Source organism: Pleurodeles waltl, chromosome 6 (genome assembly GCF_031143425.1).
Source record: "Pleurodeles waltl isolate 20211129_DDA chromosome 6, aPleWal1.hap1.20221129, whole genome shotgun sequence".
NCBI classification, from domain to species: domain Eukaryota; kingdom Metazoa; phylum Chordata; class Amphibia; order Caudata; family Salamandridae; genus Pleurodeles; species Pleurodeles waltl.
In genome coordinates this window covers 1,220,323,312-1,220,348,499 of record NC_090445.1, presented here as the reverse complement: position 1 = coordinate 1,220,348,499, position 25,188 = coordinate 1,220,323,312, and positions in this window count along the sequence as shown.

Below are 25,188 nucleotides of genomic sequence, written 5' to 3'. Positions count from 1 at the left end.
TCACCAGCACACCCACCAGAACACTCCGCACACGTGCAGTCACCACCCCCACTACCATTTACACGTCCCCTGTGTCCTCTCCCAGTGTCTGTCACCCCCTCTTCCAAACCACACAAACGCAAGCAGCCACCCACCCAACAGCCATCCACCTCACGACAGCCTCCAGCCCAAGCACCTGCACCCAAAGACACCAGACTTCACACTCCTACAACCACATCCTCTTCCTCCACTCCCATACCCACTACACCTACCCGTCACTCTCTTTCGAAATTGCTTTTCCTTGCCAACCTTAACCTCTTTCCAACAACTCCCCCACCCTGTCCATCTCATAGGACTGCAATCAGCACCTCAGCCACCACCAAACCAGGACCTATCAGGACTGTTGTCCAAGGACTGTGGAGTCCCCCACCCTCAAGGGCAACAACTCCGGCTAGGAGCCAAGGCACGGCCAGCCCACCCCCGGAAAAGCACCCAAAGGTTAGCAGTGCCCGGCGCGAGAGGCCACGGACACCAGGGACCAAAATCCCTACCCTGGCTCCGTCTGGAAGTGGGGTGCCACCTGGCACACCGCCAAAGGTGTCAAAGGGCCACAGACGACCAGGGAAGGGTGGGAAGGGCTGCACGCCCGACAAGTCTGGCAGCAGGCCAGCTGCCCAGGAGTGCCCCACCAGCCCCCTCCCAGGTGTGCAGGAGGACACCCAGAGGCCCGGTACGGCAGGCCAGGAGGGCCCCGCAAGCCAACGGACAGATGGGCAGGAAGGCCCTGGCAGCCACATGTCAGGTGGCGAGTGACACCCATGCCTGGACCGGAACCGCTGAACTGGGCCCTTTCAAACAAGCACAGCTGAACTGGGCCCTTTCAATCAAGCACCGCTGAACTGGGCCCTTTCAATCAAGCACCGCTGAACTGGGCACCGCCGTCTCAAGCACCGCTGAACAGGGCACCGCCGTCTCAAGCACCGCTGAACTGGGCCCTTTCAATCAAGCACCGCTGAACAGGGCCCTTTCAAACAAGCACCGCTGAACAGGGCACCTCCGTCTCAAGCACCGCTGAACTGGGCACCGCCGCCTCACGCACCGCTGAACTGGGCACCGCCGTCTCAAGCACCGCTGAACAGGGCACCGCCGTCTCAAGCACCGCTGAACAGGGCCCTTTCAAACAAGCACCGCTGAACTGGGCACCGCAGTCTCAAGCACCGCTGAACTGGGCACCGCCCTCTCAAGCACCGCTGAACAGGGCACCGCCGTCTCAAGCACCACTGAAGTGGGCACCGCCGTCTCAAGCACCGCTGAACAGGGCCCTTTCAATCAAGCACCGCTGAACAGGGCCCTTTCAAACAAGCACAGCTGAACAGGGCACCGCCGTCTCAAGCACCGCTGAACAGGGCACCGCCATCTCAAGCACCGCTGAACTGGGCACCGCCGTCTCAAGCACCGCTGAACAGGGCACCACCGTCTCAAGCACCGCTGAACAGGGCACCGCCGTTTCAAGCACCGCTGGCCCATTGGCGAAAGGGGCAGTGCCGCATCTGTGTCGGGCAGGGCTGCACGAAGCACTCTGGGCACCAGTCCCCCTCCAGAACCAGTGGACACTGTCATCCACTTGAGAGACTGTGGCTTTGCACTCCCCAGGATGTAACAGTGGGCAACTCACCCACTGTAGAGACTTGAGAGACTGTGGCTTTGCACTCCTCAGGATGTAACAGTGGGCAACTCACCCACTGTAGAGACTTGAGAGACTGTGGCTTTGCACTCCCCAGGATGTAACAGTGGGCAGGCCACCCACTGTAGAGACTTGAGACTGTGGCTTTGCACTCCCCAGGATGTAACAGTGGGCAACTCACCCACTGTAGAGACTTGAGAGACTGTGGCTTTGCACTCCCCAGGATGTAAGAGTGGGCAGGCCACCCACTGTAGAGACTTGAGATACTGTGGCTTTGCACTCCCCAGGATGTAACAGTGGGCAACTCACCCACTGTCTGGACTTGAGAGACTGTGGCTTTGCACTCCCCAGAATGGGACAGTGGCCATGGAGGCCCCTCGTGGATCTGGTGTCGTGTACTCATGTAGCTGCCCCCCTTCCCTTCCGCCTGAGGTGCCTGTAGTTTTTCTATCTGATGCCCCTGCAGTGTTCTCTCCGTTGGTGTCAGGTATCTTGTGTGGGCCTTGCCCATGTGATTTGGGCCCAGTGGTCCACGGACAATGACAGCTAGAATCATCGGACTTTTAATATTTATGTATATATTAGTTTTAGATGTGTGATATTTTTATAAGGCAATAATACAATATATTCGACTGTTTATGATCTATTCCTTTTGTCTTTGCATTCTTTCGGGGGGTTTGGGGGTTGTAACAGTGATGTATTGCTATGCATTGATGTGTGTGTTGTAGTGGGTGGGGGTGGGTGTGTCGCGTATGTGTGTCCCTGTAATATTTTCTCCTCCCCCCTCCCCTGTGTCGTAGGTGCAGTACTCACCGTTGTCTTCTGCGCCGGCGTTCCTGCTCCTGGTAAAGGAGCAGGAATACAATAGCTGGTAGGATGTGTAATTCGGGTTCCATGCTGTCCAGATTCCTCGTGGGGTGTATGGAGGGCAGCGTTTTTGGTTTGAAATGTCTGTTTCCGCCGTGTTTTTATCCCCGGAAAAGGTGGTGGATTGGTGGGTTGTGATAGGGTGGGCGGTACATTGTCTCCCGCCTGTCTGTTGGCGGTGACCGCTGCGCTGTTTGTTTGTCCCGCCGTGGCGGTCGGAGTGTTAAAGTGGCGGTCTCTGTTGGCGGTTTCCGCCAGGGTCAGAATTCCATTTTTTTAACCGCCAGCCTGTTGGCGGGTTAGCCGCCGCTTTAACACCGACCGCCAGCGTTGGAATGACCCCCTTAATGCCCAACTTAACTGCATTATAGCACATGTTGTACAAAAAAATGTCATTCTGTATAATCTCAATTGCCAAAGATAGTGTTATTTAAAGTGCAAATACAAGTGGACAATGTATTCATTCCATTACCTACAACAGCCAATGCCTTTTCCAAATTAGCCTGATCTATTTGCCTTAAATGAGCAGCATCTTTCATTTGCAAAAGCTTCCAAATTTCAGGAATCTTTTAGAATATGGTAACCTGCAAATCCATGTCATGAGAGAGGTGTTCTTTTACCGCTGATAGAGTGGAATGTTGCTCTCATTGCTGACATAACATCCCCATGCTATAAGCAGTGACCACCCCAGAATGATAGGGCTGAATACAATGAGGGTCTTGTCTGCTTGGTTTAAAGTGCTGTGAGGAGTTTAAAAATGTTTATGACAACCATTTGTGTCCACTGGCCACAATAACCACTCATTAAGACCTGAAAGTGTAGTGTTGAATGTACCCTACTGAGGTACTGGGTTTTTCAGAACCGGTACTGATCCGGTAACCCAGCGGTGCCAGGGTACACCCAAAGACCTCGGGTACTTTCCTGATTCAGACTACAGAAACTCAGAGTCTTCTAGGTGAAGTCAAAGATCGAATTTATTGGCTGCAACCAATTGACAAGTGTCCTAGAAGTACAACAGCACGATTTGTATGTTCTCAGGAGACTGTGTGTCAATGCAAAATCAGGTTTCCTTATATACAGTTTTTTAAGCTTCAGGCAAACATTCTTGACATTTTGGTTGGTCATTCACATGTTTTCACTACAAAGGAAAAACCAGTGTCATGATGAAACCTCATATTTCATGTCATCCAGCCCATAATAAATTACCCGGCAAGGCCTAGAATTTCACATCAGATAAGTGTGGACCCCCAATAAAAACGGGCACCTCCCCCTCGTAAAGTAAGAAGAAGAAAAGAGCAGGTGCAGGTGTGAGCAAGTTAGGCAGGGTGTGTGAGCGATAATAAGGGTTTTATGGCCTGGTGTGCCTTGATGCTATCTGATTCGGCCACTGGGAGAGGGACTGACCAAACAGGTTTGGCCTGAGGCAATGGTTCCAGCTTGCCCAGGTCAGAGAAAAGTCAATCAAGGTGTACGTGTCCTTGGAATCAAATCTGACTGTATTATAAGCCTATGTGAGGGCAACTTTTAAAAATGGCTGCCGTGTATAAAATGGGAGCCACAAGTGCAGGACGAAAATGGCGATTTCGAGGTGAAAACGCTGCTGGAATTGAGCGAAAATGCTCATGCTTAGTGTACTAGTCATTATCGGTCTTTTGATACTAAAATCGTACTGCTGTGGCAAAGTAAATTACATGGGTCCAGAATTTTTAGAACCACAAACCCTCCTTTTGCCCTTACATAGGCAATAAATCTATTCTCATGCTAATCTGAGTCCAGGTCTATGTTTATAAGGCCATGGAGATGTTGCTGGAGCAAAATTCCAGTACTTGGTAACTCTCTCTGGACAGGTCTCCTTGAACATGAAGTAGCACAAAAGGCCACATATGGCAGGACAAAATAAGGAATACCTCTATCTGCAGTAGGTGGCATAAGATCACACACCCAACAATTAGTGATGTTCACTACTAACTAGTGTTGATGCAGAAGCTGTACAAAAGAATTGCTTACGAATTCTGATCTTCTAACCTGCTCATGTTCAGGAAAAGGGTGAAAAGAGTGCAAAGAAACAATAGTAGGAAAAGACATAGGTTGGGAAGTGGGTGCAGAAGTCAATTGAGTAGAGAAAAACAATCCTACCCATAAATGACAACGTCATGTTTAAAAGACACTAGAAAACACGTTATTAAGAACATATAGACAACGGGAGAAAGTAGTGACCACTATGAAATAATAATTTTTCACAACCCTAACCAAAAAGCAAATCCTAAAATTATCTAGTAACATTTTTAGGGCTCCTCTGCATTTCAGTAATTTTTGTATGTTCAGGTGGAACAGTGGTGACTCTCATCAATGCTCTAAGGTGAAAAGGGGGTACTCTTTCCACAGAAAATGGACTTTATTCTGCTTTTACTAAACAGAATAGTACTTTAAAACAATGCCAGCAAAACAATCAGTCTCCTAACACCTAGTCTATACAATCACACGGAAACCTCTTGTGAAACCAACTATGCCCAGAGTCCGTTCAAAAAGCCTCTCTGGCAGGCTTCTATTGTCCATCAAATTTTCTTTTGTTGTTTTCTTTCGCATGGGCCTCTCAATTCAGGCCTCTTCGTGAGAAAATACTGCTTAGTTGGAGTGCCCTCCTGGCAAACACCCACAGCTCACTCGAAAGTCTCAATGTCTTAAAGCAATGCACCAGTGTCTCTCCTCTGTGGCAGATACTACAAACAATGTGCTCTTCATTGATCAAGGGCACAAATCATCTCGTGCAGACCCAAGCACCATTAATTGGGAAATAGCTCAAGCTCAGCAGCACTTTCAGACTCCAACACTCATTATTTAGTGTCAGAGGACGCTCAAGCTGCTCTTTCATGGGCACCAAAATATAGTGCCTTTTTCCAAACTTGAAATCTCCGGTGCACTGCCCTTCTTCCGTTGGAGCAAAGAAAAGGGTGTGTGTGGCCAAAACTCAGGCCAAGGGGCTCAAGGGATTGCACACTGTCAGAGGTTACCAGCACATGACAGGTAGAGAAATGAAACCTCAAAACAGCTCTGCCATCAACAACAGGAATCCTTCTCTTTAGCTCTTTTACACTGAAACTTTGGTTTTGTGATGTCCAACGCCGTCTGATGGAGCAAGTACGATACCATGCGCTGGCGATCGCTGTCCAGCTTTGCTACTTCCTGGGTGCTGAGACTGTAGGGCCAAGACGTCCGTCTTTCATCTGTAGCTGTCACTGATGGGAATTAGGCTTAAATCAATGTCCTGCAGGTTATTATGACTTGATACCTGCAGAATCTAGTGACGTAGGAAGTGTGCCACAGCTGTTAGTTTCCTTCAATTTAGTACAAAAACAGTTCATGGTTTTTAACAAGGGGACTGCAAGCAGGTGGTCTGCAATCTTCAAAGGAGTAGCCATACACCATGGGCATAAAATACAAAGACAAAGGCAGAAGGGCAAAACATGGTCTCTAGCATCTTTAATTGGGTTCTCTCCATTATTCTCTGCCATCTATAGCTACATGAGAATTCTATCTGAATGGATTTCCTCACACAGTGGCATTGTCTAATGGGGTAAACACATATTTGCCTCAATGATTAAGTCTAGGTGTTCCTCCTTACCTTAGAACATCTCAAATAGAGAAATCACATGATACCGATTATCAGGGACATGTAGAAACCTTCCTTTAAAAACTGTGCATCAGGTGCACTATGCAATACACAGGCTAATAGTCAAATGTGCAAACAAAAAGACAAGAACTACAGGGTCCTGATATTTGCATGATTAGGACACATCTGATCCCACCAAAAATTAAAGTAGCAGGAACAGAAGGGAACCGAAAACCAAATTAAAATAGACATTGAAAATTCGTCATGTTCAAAAAGGTAAACATAAGATATCTCCTATTGAGATGGAAAACTTGTCTTACTATAATATTGAGTCAGTTAACCAGTCTATCGCTACCCTGACAGTCAGGCTGGAAAACATTGAAGCAGGCAAATTCTTGAAAACCAGTCTGGTCATACCAAAGGGAATTATACATAACATGGGGGTCCCTGGTACATCACTGCAGTCTGGAAATGTGAACCTGAACAATACATCAATAATAATAAAAGGGCTGACTGGTGAAAGGAATTCGAAAAAGAGAAATGGGACTAGGACATAGCTAAAATCTCAGTAACTAAGCATGATGCGACATTGGTCAGGGGAAGTAACAAAAGAAAAAAAATCTATAGGAAGAACAAAAAAAATTATTTGGGTGATAGTCAGGCATGTGACACAACATCGAGAGTACAGGTGGTACACAAAGGCCAAAGTTACACAAATTTTAACTCTACCGTTGGCGACTACAACATATACGGTACTCCTAGCTAATGTTTCAGTTCCTTCTTCAGGAAAAAATGAAAACCTGGTTTTCTTTTAAGGAACGAAAGCCATATGCTACTTAGGAAACACAACATCATTAACTAATGTAATATAGAAATTAGGCCACCTTGAGTCACAGATCTATAATTTCATCCTTAGGTCCAATCAAGGATACATAAATGTAGGGCTGCCTGTTCCTTTAAGGGAAGGGGCAGTAACGTGACTAACTGCAGGTGACACACTTTGATCCTGTATATCTCTTTTTATTTTCCTTCAATACCATTATAGCCAAATAGACATTCACTGGTGAAGTGTTGTCTTTTATGTTCACAGCATGAAATATCATTATCTGTGGAATTTAGTAACCAGAACAAGTTCAACCAACTGTTGCGTAGCGATGGGCATCGTCATGACCATCCCCTCACAACACAGGGGAGCTTGTAATAGTATCAAAAGCAGCAACAAACATGCAAAAAACAAATAAAAAATAATAAAAACGCACAAAACGTCAAGCCATCAGATATACTTGCTGTGTATCAAGCACAAAAAGCATAGACAAAACAATAGCATGTGTGAATAAGCGGTGGCACACAACACCATGTCATGTACTTTATGCACTGTAAACCTGCAGCCCAAAACCCAATATTTGGGCCTGTTTAATTTGTCAGGTTTAAAATCCTTACCCTCCTTTTGACAGTAGATCACCAGGCAATGGAAATCTGCTGTCAAATATAACTTTACTGTTTCTCGTCTAACATACAGGACTAGCAAGAACAATTCATGATAGGACCAAATACATGAAAATAAATTTCCATTACTTAACTGTTACCCTCTTGTCAGTTACTTCGCAACATCAAGCCACCTTAGTTTTACCTTTCTAAAAGTAAAAATTGTTACACTGACACTCCATATTAATTTGGCACCTACAATTTCCACTGTAAAAAAAAATCATCTCTATTTCCAGATTATTAAACTACATTTACTGTGAATAATTCACACACCTTAATAACACACATACCAGTTGTTAGAATAAATGCTTGTTGCAATCCCATGCAATGGTACATATTTCATCAACCTCGAATGAATGAACGTCTCAGTAGGCCCAGCTGAAGTTAGAACCTTCAACCTTGATATTAAAACAAGCCTTTGTACTGGCACATTGACTCATTGAATCATAAGAAGGCACAACCTGCAAATATATATCAAACCTAAATGTATGCATTTACTGAAGCCTGAGACACTTTAAAAAGTACTCTGAATGAAAGAAAATGCAGTTTAAACAGTGCTTTTGCCCAAATTCGACTTTGATATTTTAGGCATTAAAAAATCAATATCCTACAATTTTCTTGCATAATATGCATTACCAGAATGTCTATTACACAATCCATGAGTCAGCCATTGAAAATATTAACTTATACTTTATAGAAATGAGCTTGTTTGCTCCTGCGCCAAGGGAAAATTGCACATACAAATGTCATTTTAGTGGTGCAACATAACTTGAATTAAATTTTAATGTTAGGAGGTCATAGTATAGGTATTAAGCTTTATAAATATTAAAAAACGATTTTGAAAGGCACTTATTTTTTTAAATAATTTTTCCATAATTAATAATTTTCTTTAAAAAAAAATAAAAACCCAATTATTCTTTTTTTTGTGATAATTCCACATATAAAAGCAAGCTGCATCCCTTGCCTATTATTTGGGATACATTAACTCACAAGCCTAAGCGCATAAGCCTAACTTGAAATGCGTCACATTTTTGCGCCACTTTCATTTAAAAGGAAGGTTATGCAAAATTCCACCCATGTTTAACTGGGAAAGTGCTGGCTGAATTGAAAATAGATAATTTCGTTTTTTTTTTGGGGGGGGGGGGCCCTATTTATATCTATTGAATGTGTTTTCTAATTTATTAAGCATTTAACGGCAGTTTTGTATATGTGCACAATTGCTCATTCTATAAATTAAAGAGCAACATATAGCTATGTTAGCACATCACATGGTTCATTTCTGGATTTTTTCTAAGTTTCTACTTAATATTAATTAACCAACATTTTACTTAACAAACTGTAAACATCAAGAAGACCCACAAACACACATTGAGCTCATTTCAGATATAAACAGAAAACACTCAGTACACATAATACAGCGCGCTTTAGCCATTTTTCATAAATAGCGCCGTCGCAATTTACTTACAGAACCGTTTGCAGATCCTAGTTGTAAGTCATATTTACAGGAAAAAAAGAAAAAAAAAACTTTTCTCAATTATTTCCAAGAATAGCGGACCCATACTTTATTAAACGTGATGGGGCCCACTCCGTGCTTCACATATAGTTCATAGGTTGGAGTTCCAATCGGAGGAACCGGACATGAGTCCTCCAACCGGGAGTCCCTTTTACAACCAAGACAAAACAAATTTCCAAGTCTGCTAAGACCAGGCATCTTCGCTCACTAGTCTAGCTTCAAACTTCAAAGGATTATCGTTTACGATAGTCTCGTGAATACACGAGTCCTTCGGCTTTGGTACTTGCAAGTTCCAAATCAAAGTGATCCCAAAGGGATACCAAACCAAATGTCCAACTAAGGACCAAACCAAGTGTCCAACTAAGGACCAAACCAAGTGTCCAACTAAGGACCAAACCAAGTGTCCAACTAAGGACTGGGAGACGCTCCACTTATACTTAACTGAAAATATCAATGACGTCACCAGAAGACTCGTCTTATCGTTTCGCTCTACCAAAAATCAAGGGTCCAAATCAGGGCGACAGCCAGGGCAGCAGTCCTTCATAGCCGTCGGGAAGCGGGGAACCTCGCAACAAAGACTTTCGGACCACGTCGACATGCAGGGGTCGATGAAGTGGCGGCCTTCCTCCAGAATTTTCACACGAAGCTCCCCACGGACCTCAGGCTTGGACCGGTACCGCTGGTATCGCCCCACGTTGGGCGCCAACTGAGGTACTGGGTTTTTCAGAACCGGTACTGATCCGGTAACCCAGCGGTGCCAGGGTACACCCAAAGACCTCGGGTACTTTCCTGATTCAGACTACAGAAACTCAGAGTCTTCTAGGTGAAGTCAAAGATCGAATTTATTGGCTGCAACCAATTGACAAGTGTCCTAGAAGTACAACAGCACGATTTGTATGTTCTCAGGAGACTGTGTGTCAATGCAAAATCCGAACCACACTACTGTACCATACAATTGAGCGGCTCTTCAGTGTAATGCACTAAATGCTGCCAATTTTCAAAAAAGTGCAATTGAGGGAATACTGGGCACATTAATTTCTTTAGTTTTTGCTAGACCCATGCAAGTGGTCTGTTCTACTGGGTGATTCAGAAAAATCATCTGGAGGGGAATTAGACAGCTTTAAGTAAGGCATCCATGCCAAGCACTTGCCAATGTTTTGTTCTCAAAACTGTTTTTAAATCAATTGTTTTTTTCCAATATTCATAGGCTTTAATTGCTATTGGAAAATGAACAAATTTGAATAAATTCATTTTGCGTGGGTCAGCATAGATTTTCTTGCGTTTGAAGGTGTTAATTTAAAATAATAAGACACAGGATCTGAAGTATCATGCCCAGAAAAGTATGTGAATTTATCTAAATATGTTCTGGAAATTCCCACTGGTAGAGTTCAGCAATGTTCCCATTGTGTGCATGTGTATTGTCTCCACTGTATGTGGAGTACTAGCTCGATGTAGGTAATGGTGTGCATACTGATAACTAAACATTTCGTTATAATTTGCTGAATTCATATACATATCTTTACTTTCAAACATAGTAGAATATTCAGGCTCAGTCAGCATTGAAGAACTGTTTTAACATTCATCAGAAATTACACCTTGGGTTAACACATCGCCCAGAGCAGCTTTAAAAATATAAAAAATTTGTATAGCCTCTATAGGACCAAAAATATCATAGGGGACCTTATCCCAAACTATTCCATCAGGAACTGCAACAGCAGAAATGTTAACATGGGACAGGTCTCTTCAAACTTTGTGATAAGAAAAATGAGGCTTCAACACCTGAGCTACCAATTCAACAGCAGAGTATTCTAGGAGAATATGCCTATGTATAAGCAAGAAGAAAATCTAATCAACAAGAGTAAAGAAAGTAATACAAGTGTAATCCACAAATAGGACCATGGTTGGGTCAGATAAATGTGTTTCAACCAATGAAGAAAATCACTCACACCAGGAAGTAAAGTGTGAGAAGAATCAGAAGAGAAGTTTCCAATGTCAGCAAAGTAACCAGAAGCACAAACCATGTGTCTTTACAACCAGCAGGCGGTGGCAAAATCACAGTTCTGGTACCTTGAATGCCAAGGACTGGCACTGGAGTCACAGTATGATGGGTCAAATTCCTTTTTCACTGCAATCTTTTCTCGAACCAGATCTCCGATCTTTAGACTCTATCCGTAAGGTGCTGGTTGCTCCTTCACTCCTTCACTGGCAGTTCCTGTAAGACAGCAAAATATTAATTTATGTCAAAAGTTGTATCTGCCTCCACTGCGCCGTGACCATCAAGAACTGGGACATACATCTGGATGCAGAACAGGACTTCATATGTGGTCCAGCCACCCAAAGATTGTCTAGGCAGATTGTTTAATGCTCTCTGGACTCCATACCAGTGATGGATTCAACTACGAACTGAATCTAGTACTCTAGCTGTGAAGGATTGCTTTTAGTCTAGTTTTTTCCTCTCCACAATCAAATTTCCCTCAGGATGATATGGAGAGGAGTAATGCACAGCTACATCTAGGGTTTCCATAGTGTCCCTGTAAGCCTTAGAGGCAAAACTACAGCCTTTGTCCGAGTGGAATACAGCTACTGCATATTTCCTAATATAGACTTCAAACCTTTAACAACAGTGCAAATGTCTTGCTGATTACTGTAGCCACATTCAGAGGAATCTGGAGAAAGACTCTACAGCAAGTAAAATGTATTTGAATACACCAGCTGAATTCAGTGGGCTGCAATGGTCTAGTTATACGCATTGGAACAGTTTATTTAAGACTAAGAGGGATGTCTGTGGTGGGAATGCAATGTTAGAGCTTTTAAGTTGTTGGTAAATGTCACAACTAAGGACATTCTGCTTTGTCTCTTTGTACTGACCATGTCACCAATAGCGTTTTTGTAATATGGAGACTGTGGATGCCACACCAGCACGGGCAGTTGCTACACCCTCATATTCTGCTTTAATTAATTCTAGGCTGTGGTCATGGTTGGGTATCACACGATCACCCCTCCCAGAATGTTAGCAAAAGGAATGTTGTGGGCAGTAAGTGGTAGGAATATTTTGCTGAATATGCTTTTGGTAAAGGTGTGCCGTTGCCCGAAGCATTAACGGCAGCCATGATTTCATCGACCCTTGTAGGAGAACGATTAATTACAGCTACTGTAGCAGTATTAACTGCAGATTTGGCTGCTTAATCAGCCAGTGAATTCCCTACAATGTGTATTCCAACACATTGGTGACTCAGTATATGAATTACATGAGCCCGTGGCAGACTATCTTTGAGTCCTGCCACCTTTCCCCAAAGCACTTTTTGCTCTTTAATGATCCCTTTGGAGTCTCTGAATTTAGGTGCCAATAATGCAAGTTTTCATTGAAAGACTGGACACAGTTAATCAAATCATCCGCTATAAGAGTAGAGAATTAAAGATTTGTGTGTTCTAGTGGCAGAATAAAAGCTTTTGGTTCATCCAGTGGTGCTGAGTAATCCCCTAGGAACTGCGTGGAGCTCTGTTGAGGGAGGAATTCACCATCCCTCATTACTCCATAAACAGCTGTGCAAGCCACAGAGTATTGGTGTATAGTGCCTATAGCAGGCTGAGCTTAAATGTCAGTAAGTATATATTTTTATTGTTTAAGAGGCAATTTGTTAGTGGGCATGTGGTATTCTTGTTCATATTGGAGACATTCTAGAGTTTGTAATGTAGGGTCAAAGCCAGTCTACATCAATGGCCATCAGGGAAGTGGACCACTGTATACATCTAGGATGTAAGGCTTCCATGTTCAGGACGCTTGCCTTTGTGACAGCCTCTAATGCTGGGACGGTAATAACAACCATTATGTGTTTCCCTTGAGCCAGTGGTCTTTTGTTTATGACAGCCATCTGAACTGCAGTCAGAATATTTTCAGTGGATCCAAAATGCATTTCTGCAGTGGAGTACAGATGCAATTTACATGCAGTCAGCACTGTGTCACTCTCATTAAATGTGACTTAGCTAAAGCCAATGGCACCCATTATTATACAGATGACCCAATTTGTTTTATTTACACATGTATGTAAATGCCACACTGCAAGCATGCCAGTCTGTAATGATCTGAGAATTTATGTATATTCTGGTGTCCAATGTTTACTTGAAAAGTCTGGATGAATTATATTGCATAAGGGTTTGATGTGTTGTGCATAACCTGGAATGTATGTTCTGCCAAAATTGAAAGATTCTGATAAAGATTGTAGTTTGGAATCATTTTTGGTGGTTGTAATTGGGCACACTCCTCTAGAAAGAGTGGTGCCTGGCTCTTTCCCTCCTTTGATAACTATGTTAAAAACAGGAGACTGAGAAAGGGAATTTTAGTTTTTGTTGAAATTGAATTTGTAGCCACATTCAGCAAATCCCAAAACAACGCAATCTACACTGGCTTGGTATGTGTTTAAGTCACCATCTGTGAGATATATATCATCAAGATAGGACAATGCTTCGGGATCAGTATCATGCAATATTGATGTTACACGGGCTGAAAACAGCCCTGGACAGTTCTTATACCTTTGAGGGAGCCAAATAAAACGGCATTGAGAGCCGAGCTAGGAAAAAGCGGCTAGATCCCTGCTTTCAGGCACTATGGGGGTCATTCTGACCCTGGCGGTAAAAGGCAGTTACCGCCGGTCAGAAGACTGCCATAACACCGCCGCGGCCGCGGTAACCCGCAAGGGTCATTCTGACCCACAACTGGCAAACCACCAAAAACCCGACCTCCACTGAAGGCCGCCACATCAGCGGTCAGCGATAAACTGGAGATGACCAAACCTCCACCGTCACGCCAACAGAAATACGCCCATGCCATTGCGACCCACGAATCCACGCGGCGGTCTTTCAACCGCGGTATCCCATTGGCGGTACACACCGCCGCGGTCAAAATACACACACATCTACAAAACACTGCCACATTGGACAATTACAAATACACACACCTGATACACATACAAACACCACTCCCACACAATCAATACGATATAAAACACACACCCACATCACCCACAAACCCCCACAAATCGAAATTCAGAGACAAGGCACAATACACAGAGAGAGAGCACAGGGAACGCAAACCACAACACACACAGGAACCCAACATCATCCCCCACACTACATCTACGCACAAAACACCACACACCACTACACTCATCACCACAAACACCACCCCACACCTCATCCACACCACCACATGGCACCCCAAAGACACCCCAGGTTCTCGGACCAAGAACTCAGGGTCATGGTGGAGGAAATAATCAGGGTAGAGCCCCAGCTCTTCGGCACACAGGTGCAGCACACCACAATAGCCAGGAAGGCGGAGCTATGGCAAAGGATCGTCGACAGGGTCAACGCTGTGGGACAGCATCCCAGAAATCGGGAAGACATCCGAAAACGCTGGAACGACCTACGGGGGAAGGTGCGGGCGATGGTGTCAAGACACAACATCGCTGTGCAGAAGACTGGCGGTGGACCCCCACCCACTCCACCCGAATTCACAGCATGGGAGCAAGAGGTCTTGAACATCCTGCATCCTGAGGGCCTCACTGGAGTAGGCGGAGGAATGGACTCTGGTAAGTCTAATCTCAACTACTTCACCCCCCCCAACCACCAGCATGCCAACCCACACCCCCACCCTCACCCCCAACCCCCCAGCACATATCCTCCCTGCTAATGTCTCACCAGCACAACCCACCCAAACCAACACCAACCCCTGAATGCCAACACAAACCATGGAGACCCATCACCTAAGCATGACCACTGCACATACCCATCCCCCCCCAAACCACCCTCACAACTCCTCCCACAAGGGAATGCCAGCACTGGGGGACAAGGGCACCCACAAATCTCACGCCATGGCACACACAGAAGCAATAACCATACTCTTTTACCCCTGCAGGGCCCGAACGCCAACACACCGGGCCGGAGGGTCCAGAAATGTCCATCCCACCCCCAGAACAGGCCCCCAGTGATGACAGCAGCTCTGTCGACCTAGAACTTGATGACCAGCCTGGACCATCGGGGACCTCTAGACAGTCGGTTCCCCTCAGGCAGCCACAGGCCACAGCAGACCTACCCCCCTCTGGAAACCCCAGCACAGCACCCACCCAGCGGGCCCATGCGTCTGTCTCCAGGACAGGTCAAGCAGCGGTGTGTCTACCACTACAAGGCACCCAGGGCAACCCACCACCCCAACAACAACAGGGACCTGGGGGCAGTGGTAGTGGGCACACCGGCCAGGGGACAGAGGCCCAGGAACAAAGGGGAACTGGGAGGGCTGCTGTGCGACAGAGGGAGGACAGGCCTAGGGAACCCACTGTCCAAGAGGCCCTCACCACCATCATGGGAGCGTACCACCACTCCCAAGAGACGATGGTGACGGTCCTGGCCAGGTTCCAGGAGATCCAGGCCATGCAGGAGGGCCAGTACATGGGGTTCCGGGAAGAACTGCGCAGCATCAGTTCCGCAATGGGTACAATCGTGGTGGCACTCAACCAGATTGTCACCACATTGCGGGACCATGTGGCCCCCCAAAGGGCCCCTGCCACTAGCATGGAGGAAGAACAGCCCACCACCTCCGCCGGCGCTAGTGGTCAGGAGGCCCCGACACAACAGCAACGGGCCACCCGGACCCCACCCCCTGCAAGAAAGGCCTGAGACCTAGGAAGAAGACAGAGTAGGATGTCAAGACCACCGCCATGCACGGATCCCCCCGGATGACATCCCACTGTCCCACTTGTTCACCCTGTCCAACCTTGAACTGCCCCTGCTCTACCTTCCACAGGCATATGGACAATGCACCTGTGCGAACGAGACTCTGGACTCTGCCATGGACATGCCTCCACCATCACCCATCACCCTTTTTGAACTATACACCAATTTTTGCACTTCAATAAACACAATTATTGAACAAAAACCATCTGGAGTCTGCCATTTATTTTTTGAAACCAAATGTATTCGATATAACCAACCAAAAATGTCCAATTACATTGTGATGACAACATACCAGTGTCACACAGCGGTAGTCCATGGGGAAATAAACCAGAGGGCACTCCGTGGGGACCAGATCACTGAAATAGGAAGGCAAATTCACAACTAAGTTACCATACATTGGGCTGAAAGGTCAGACAGTAGAGAGCCAGTACTGTTACAGATATAATAAAATGCAGGAGTAGATTCTTACCCGTGTGTTACTGGAAATACTGCAGTATCACTCTGCCCCTGTTGTCTGTGTCGTCCTCTTCGTCTTCCTCCTCTTCACTCTCCGCAGGCTCCACAGCGGCCACAACACCACCATCTGGACCATCCTCCTGCAGGAAAGGCACCTGGCGTCGCAAAGCCAGGTTGTGAAGCATGCAGCAGGCCACGATGATATGACACACCTTCTTTGGTGAGTACATTAGGGATCCACTTGTCATATGCAGGCACCTAAACCTGGCCTTCAGGAGGCCGAAGGTCCGCTCGATCACCCTCCTAGTACGCCCATGGGCCTCATTGTACCGTTCCTCTGCCCTAGTCCTGGGATTCCTCACTGGGGTCAATAGCCAAGGCAGGTTGGGGTAACCAGAGTCACCAATTAGCCACACACGCTGTCTCTGTAGCTGTTCCATCACATAAGGGATGCTGCTATTTCGCATGACGTACGCGTCATGCACTGACCCTGGGAACTTGGCATTTAAATGGGAGATGTACTGGTCAGCCAAACAGACCACCTGGGCATTCATCGAATGATAACTTTTTCGGTTCCTGTACACCTGCTCATTGTCTTTTGGGGGGACCAAAGCCACATGGGTACCATCAATGGCACATATGATATTGGGAATGTGTCCAAGGGCATAGAAATCACCCTTCACTGTAGGCAAGTCACCCACCTCAGGGAATATGATGTAGCTCCGCATGTATTTCATCAGGGCAGACAACACTCTGGACAATACCTTTGAAAACATAGGCTGAGACATCCCAGATGAAATGGCCACTGTAGTTTGAAATGATCCAGTAGCCAAAAAATGGAGTACTGACAGCACCTGCACTAGAGGCGGAATCCCTGTGGTTTGGCGGATGGGTGACATCAGGTCTGGCTCCAGCTGGGCACACAGTTCCTGTATAGTGGCAGTGTTGAGTCTGTAGGTGAGTATGACATGTCGTTCTTCCATTGTCGACAGGTCCACCAGCGGTCTGTACACGGGAACATTCCTCCGTCTCCTCGCAAGTCCCAGCGGACGGTGCCTAGGAAGGACAACATGGAGCACAGAGTCAATCAACCCACAGGTAAGTTCCCACAGCCTGCACAGTACACGAATCTCTCTGGATTGAATGGCTTGTATGAGTGTCGATGTAAGGCCTAGCCATGTGTGACGCAGCAGGAATTAAGCCATGTGGGCCCTTGAAATGGCGGCTGCCTGACCTGTGAAGTGTGACAATGTGAAGTGAGGTCATTGCGCTGGCGTGGCACGCCGTGGCGATAGGTGGTCGGAGACCGCGGCGCAAAGCAGCATTGGTTAACATTGAACCCTATGGGTTTCAGGAGCCAATGACGATGTGCGCCGGCGGTCGCGGTACGCACCGCCGCTGTACGCACCGCCGCGGGCGTGACCGCCATTTTCTCTCTGCTTAATAACACGAGACCTGAGCATCAACAGGAGAGGACCTATACTGCAAGTGCTGCTGTGACCTCGGTCTGGAAGTGACAATGGCTGCTGCGACTGGGGAAAGGGCCCCCGCCTTCAGTTCCGAAGAGCTGGAGAAGCTCGTGGACGGGGTCCTCCCCCAGTATGCGCTACTCTACGGTCCTCCAGACCAACAGGTGAGTACACGGGGCCAATGCATAGTGGGCAATGCCTGTGATGAGTGGGGTGGATGTACGATGGAGGGGAGGGGAGCGAATTACGAATGCATGGCACGACAGATGAGAGCATGTGCCACATGGCAAGTTTGGGGAGGGGGGGCCACTCACATCGAGCATGGAGAAAAGTGATGATGTTTCTTTTCCCCCCCTGTACATGTCACATAGGTCAGCGCCCATCAGAAGATCGATATTTGGAGTGCCATCGCCAAGGACGTCTGGGCCCTGGGGGTCCACAACAGACGGGGCACCCACTGCCGCAAGAGGTGGGAGGACATCCGCCGCGGGAGCAGGAAGACCGCCGAGGCTCTGCTGGGGATGGCCTCCCAACCTAGGAGGGGTGCCAGTCGTACCTTGACCCCCCTGATGTCCCGGATCCTGGCGGTGGCCTACCCCGATTTAGATGGGCGCTTGAGGACATCACAGCAGACACAAGGGGGTGAGTACCAGCACATTCAGCTATATTTGCGCGCAGTGGAGGTGCCTGGGTGGGGGAGGAGGGCTGTGGGTATCCCTAGGCCAGGGTGATTTCTGTAGGCTAGGCCCCTCCGTGAGGTATGGTCCTGTGCCCCGCCCCCCATCTCTGTAGGGTGCCTAGTAACGCTATTCATGGACCTGTGTATTCTGTGTGGGCAGTTGTCACCCATAGGCTTGAGTGAGCCTATGAGAATGAGTAGTGTACCCCAAGTGCGCAGCGTAGTGCAGGGGGCTTCTGTGTCTGTCCTCTCCGCCAACGGTGTCCCCAATGCATGCACTCAACTTGTCTTTATTTCTCCACCCCCCCAATTTTCTTTGTTTTTCTGTGAATGTGTGCATTAGCATCATCAGGCGGAGGAGAAGTGGCATCGGCGCAAGGGGGAGCTGCATCTCACATGGCCCCAGAGGGCCATGCAACGGACTCCGACATGACCAGTGAGACGGAGGGCGAGGGGGGCTCCACCACGGGGACCCGTGCAGACGTCAGTGACACCGACACGTCCTCGGATGGGAGCTCCCTTGCGGTGGCAGCAACATCCGTGCCCAACGAAACTACAGGTACAGCCGCCACCCAGCGCACCAGCTCCGCCCTCCCAGCAGCCCCTCGGCCTTCGGCCCGTGCCCGCACGGCCAGGAAGGCGGCCTTCTCCTTCGCCCCAGGCACCTCAGGCCCTGCCCCGTCACCCCTGCTGCCCTCAGTGAGGAGGTCATTGACCTCCTGAGGACCATCATTGTTGGGCAGTCTACCCTTTTGAATGCCATCCAGGGTGTGGAGAGGGAGGTGCATCAAAGCAATGCATACCTGGAGGGCCTTCATTCGGGTCAGGCTGCCCATCAGCGATCGTTCAACGCTCTGGCCTCAGCACTGACGGCAGCGATTGTCCCTGTCTCCAGCCTCCCTCTTCTAACTCCCTCCACCCAGTCCCACTCCCCTGTTCCTCTGCCTATCCCATCCACACCATCAGACCAGCCTGCACACACCTCAACACCCAAGGGAAGCTCATCCAGACATAAGCACCACAGAACACACAAGCATTCACACAAGCAACATACAGATGCAGACATGCCAACAGCCACTACCTCCTCTGTGTCCCCCACCTCCTCGTCTCCCTCCTCCCTCCCTGTGACGTCTACACTCACACCTGCATGCACACCACCATCAGCCAGTACACCCATCACCAGCACACCCTCCAGCCCAGTCCGCACACGTGCAGTCACCACCCCCACTGCCATGTACACGTCCCCTGTGTCCTCTCCCAGTGTGTCTGTCACCCCCGCTTCCAACCCACACAAACGCAGGCAGGCACCCAACCAACAGCCATCCACCTCACGTCAGCCTCCAGCCCAAGCACCTGCACCCAAAGACACCAGACTTGACTCTCCTACAACCACATCCTCTTCCTCCACTCCCATATCCACTCCAGCTACCCTTCCCATTGCTCCTAAAAAACTATTCCTCTCTAAAGTGAACATCTTTTCCTCACCTGACCCACCCCCTCCATCTCGTAAGAGTTCCAAAAACACCTCAGCCACCACCAGCCCAGCAACTCCCAAGAACGTCGTGCCTGGATTTTGGAGTCCGCCCTTTCCTTGGGCAGGGACATCGGCCAGCAGCAAAGGCACAGCCAGCCCCCCCCCTGGGAAGAGGAGCAAAAAACTGAAGGGCAGGCGCGAGAGGCCTGATACGCCTGCCCCAAGGAGGGTAGCTTTGCACCGTCACCTGCCACATCGGGTAAGGGAGCCAAGGGCCATGGAGAGTCTGCCAAGGAGGGCAAGGGCAGCAAAGCTCCGAAGGCAGGGAGCAGCCGACCTGGCCATGAGGGCCCCACCAGCCCCATTCCGGGGGTATCGGAGGAGACCCAGGGCCCCAGGACTCCATCACAGGAGGGCCCCGCAACGGAAAGGTCCGATGCTGACTGAGCGGGAAGTATTGGCCAGGTGTGGTTCACTCGAAACACAAGACAGGCACCGCTGAACAGGCCCCGCCGTGAGAAGCACCGCTGAACAGGGCCCCGCCAAGACAGGCACCGCTGAACAGGGCCCCGCCAAGACAGGCACCGCTGAACAGGGCCCGCCGTGAGAAGCACCACTGGACAGGGCCCCGCCAAGACAGGCACCGCTCCGCTGGGCCCTCCTGTCAAGCACCGATCCGCTGGGCCCTCCTGTCAAGCACCGCTGGCCCATTGGCATGCCCGGTTCTGTGTCCACCATGCCTCCTCCATGACCAGTGGACTCTGTAATCCACCTGATGGACTGTGGCTTTGCACTCCCCAGGATGGCACAGTGGGCAATCCACCCACTGTAGAGACTTAAGAGACTGTGGCTTTGCACTCCCCAGGATGGCACAGTGGGCATGGAGGCCCTTCGTGGATCTGGCGTCGTGGACTCATGTGGCTGAGGTGCCCCCCCTTCCCTTCCCCCTGAGGTGCCAGTATTTTATTATTGTGATGCCCCAGCAGTGTTCTCTCCAATGGACTCGATCTCGTGTGTGGGCTTTGCCCATGTGTTGCTGCACATTGTCCCACGGACATTTGAACTTTGCAAAAATGTGCCGGACTTTTGCTACTTGTATATATATAGTTCTAGATGTGTAATAATTCTGTATATATTGCTAAGTTCGCTATACTTCATTATTGCTATAATATAGTTCTATTTTTACAATCATTGCCTTTTGTCTTTGCATTTTTGTTTTGGGGGTTTTGGGGGTGTCACTCTGACTTTTTAATCTGCATTGGTGTGTAGGTATTTCGGTGGGGGTGAGGGTGGGGGTGGGTGTGTGGCGTATGTGTGTGCCCGTAACCTTTCCTCCTCCCCCCTCCCCTGTGTCGTAGGTGCAGTACTCACCGTTGTCGTCTGCGGCGACCTTCGTGATCCTGGAAGATGAGCAGGAAGGCAATGGCTGGGAGGATGTGGAGTTCCGGTTCCATGCTGTTCCGATTCCACGTGGAGTGTGTCGAGGTGAGCGTTTTCCATTGGAAATGTCTGTTTCCGCCGTGTTTTTATCAGCGGGGCTCCCGCCCCGGAAAAGGTGGCGGATTGGTGAGTGGTGATAGGGTGGGCGGTACATTGTCTGCCGCCTGGCTGTTGGCGGTGACCGCCGCGCTGTTTGTTTGTGCCGCCGTGGCGGTCGGAGTGTTAAAGCGGCGGCCTGTGTTGGCGGTTCCCGCCAGGGTCAGAATTCCATTTTTTGGACCGCCAGCCTGTTGGCGGGTTGGCCGCCGCTTTAACACTGACCGCCAGGGTCAGAATGACCCCCTATGTTTTGGCAGAAAAAACCCATTGGAAATATCCAGGGTTGTTTTGTATTTGTTTACGGACAATACTGTTCATTAAAGCGGTACTGTGTTAATTTTGAATTGCAAATGTGCGTGTATGACTGTTTGTCTCTATAATCTAAGTATATTTTATAGGAGTTATCCTGCTTAGCTACTGAAAATAAAGGGTTATTCATGGGAGATACACAGAGTTCAGTTACTCTCTGGTTCTCGAATTGTGAAAGAATCTCTCTCATTGGAGGTTTTGCTTCATGTTTTATTGGGTATTGATGTTGCACTTGCTTGCTGGCTGATAAGGCAAGTCCTTGTCCCAGCCCACATGGCTGCTGTATAGTGCAGGGGGCTTGTGCAAGGGTTCATTCTGTAGTGTAGGCTCATTTTACTTCTACAGGACCAAGGACAGAGAAAGATGGTAATATTACATCTTTCCCTTGTGGGAGTATTCTAACCAACTCCGGTTGCCAATCCCTTTAAGCCAATAGAATGTTATAGATAAGTGTTACATTTTCCCAGAACATTACTTTAATTGTGTGCATTGTCACCTTCAATCTGTATATTTAACTTGTACAGTCTGTCAGAAGGGGTGACCCGCTGAACTGTGGTTTCGACTTCTATGTATTCATTAGTTGCTTTCACATCCAGAAACTCTTGAAGATTCTGCCGAACTATTGTGACCTGTGCTGTGCTGTCTAGCAGTCACTGCCCACGTCCTGGTTTGAAGTAACATTCTCAGTATGTGCGGCATATTTTGCCAAAATTCCCGCAACCACCTTCTTTTTGAATTGGGGTTTTTGTTGTGGAAGTTTCTCTTCCTTTTTTATGATGATGTCAGACAAGTGTTGTGAGTTCTTTTTCAGTTTCACATACTTTTCTTGTCTGCGCTATGTTAGCCCTGCTCGCTCAGCCCGTTTGCTAGATGAGTCCTGAAAGGAACGAGTAGGGTGTGTATCAGTATACTGCTACCTCTCACGTTGTTTTACAGTATACCGGTTGCAGAGACTCTCCCTGTGGTTTTGTTTTTTCTTTATTGTTTCTATGTTTATTCTCGCATTTCTTACAAGACTCTGGTGCTTGCTTGGCATTGTCCTTGTCAGAATTACCTTTAAACTGTGTCTTATTTGGTATGGACCCCAAATTATTCCCACCTATACAGTAGATGTATAAGTGTCTGCAATAAAATGTTTCCAAAAAAGAGAAAGGGGGGGCAAAAACTGGGAGAATTATACAGTCCAGTGCATCGGTCTCCCCATATAAACTTAGTACTAAAAATCGGGATGCACTGTTCTGGGGTATATGATGCCACACTTCATATTATGGTAGGAGTCTTGTTGTCCCTGCAAGCGTTCATTTGCCAGGAAAAATAGCCCTCACTCACGGTTAGGTGGCATGCTTCATCATCAGCCCATGCTCCTCTTCAGGTTGGCACTGCAATGCCTGACGGGGCCCGCTAGGGGGCTCTTTGCCAGAGATCTTATTCATGAAACTGCTGGAGGTGAGTGCAAATGTGAGGGATTGGACTATGCAATAATGTTTGGTCACTCATGCTCCTGGGCTACTAATGGAACCTTGGGGACTCTGTGGCAAAGTTGCCTATTAATTCCATCCCCAAATCCAGGGCAGGGCCAGCCCCGTATGAATGATGAACCATGAGTTATGGTACATATCAAGGCAAAAACTGTACCACATGTCCCACAGTCATCTATAGAACATACTATTCCAAGTGACAAGCACATGATGAGAATTATGTTTCCCTTGTGGTCCCATATGGGGAAACACTGTGTCAAGCTGGATTGTTTTTTGAGCAATCCAGAATGGAATATCCTCCTGTCTGGTGGGTACTTTATCCAAGCTAGCATTGATAGTTACTGGGTTAATCCCAGGAGTAGCCAATTGTGGTAGACAGCTTGATCAGCCCTCGCTGGGGCAGCTGTTAGTGTGCGCATAACAAACTGCGTTAAATGTCTGTATAGTCTACTAACTTATTATATAAAGGGTGAAAATCTTCCAGAGCTAAATTGTGTATGCTAGGATATGGAGTGTAGTCAACTAGAACTGGCCATGTGGCCTCATCATTACTGAGGGGACCCAGCCTAACATTTTATAAAACATGTGGTAGGGCACCATGGAACTCATTTTGATGTTCCTGAAATGTTAAGGGTATTACTAAGTCATGATGTGGTCGATATTGGCCTGCCATTTTGGCCGCTGTGAATGTGTGAAATGTTTTGTATTAGCATCAACTGCAGGAAAGGTGACCCATGAGTAAAATATTTCACTTTTGTATGCATTGTGAGCCTCAACCACAAAGTTAACATCTCCACGCCCATTAGGTAGCCCATGTAAGTTCAAATGTTTTTTAACAGTATGCCTGCAATTAGCAGGAATATTATTTGGGTTCACCATTTTAATATATGGAATCCAGAGAGAGAAGTACTCAGGTTAGGTATCCTTCCTATAATGCTGAGGAGGATTTAATCCCTAACGCAATGGATGTCTCCATTTTAAGGTGAATAAGGGACCTTGGGCCCACATGAGAAACTACTCAGGAGACCCTTTATATAAGTACCTGACTTATGAAAGTTGATGGCGCCATACTATGGGGTACAGATCTTACTCTTTAGTTGTTTTGCTCATGCATGCCCAGGTGAAAACACAAGCGAGATGCAAAATAGGTTTTTAATACATTTATTGGAACACTTGTAGTCTTGAATAGAGAGAATGAATTGTAATAATTAGGCAGATGAAAAAAAGCAAAGTAACCAGCATTATGAACATGGTAAAAAGAATGAACATTCCAACCATGGTAAATGATTTGTATATGTTCCTACATAACCCTAGGCCTATCCTGAGAGCATAGTGGGTGTACTCTCTGCCCAATCTAAGAGGTTAGCCTTAGCCCCTATACCTGAAGAACAGCATCAGAAGTCAGCCTGTAGTATGAATGGCAATCCTTTTGGGAAGCTGGTAGATTAGTGCCAGCAGAGCTGCATGTCAAACACAGTATCGTCCCAGGATGGTCACGGCTGGAGTTCCCATTTGGGTCAGTGCATCGTTTATATAATCAAAGTGATACTCTGTTAGAGACAGTGCTTGGATGCAATAATATTTTTAGATGTTGGAAGCTGTCTCCATACGTGCAATGCAAGCTCTAGGAATATTGTGTACTGTGTTCCTAGCCTTGAACAGAATGTACTGACTATATGTCGAGAAAAGGCTAACTAAAAATATCAACTCTTACAAGATACTCCTAGAATAATATCATGCAAGTAAAGTGTGTAAAATGTCAAAGTGCCTAAAGGAGATGCAGCTAAATCATGTAAAATATCAAATATAAATTAAATCTAAAATAGGAAACTAACTTAAGTCCAAGAGGGCCTCACTACACTTGGTATCATACATTAATAATTGATAAGTGCACTGATATTTCTATTATGAAAATGCCCA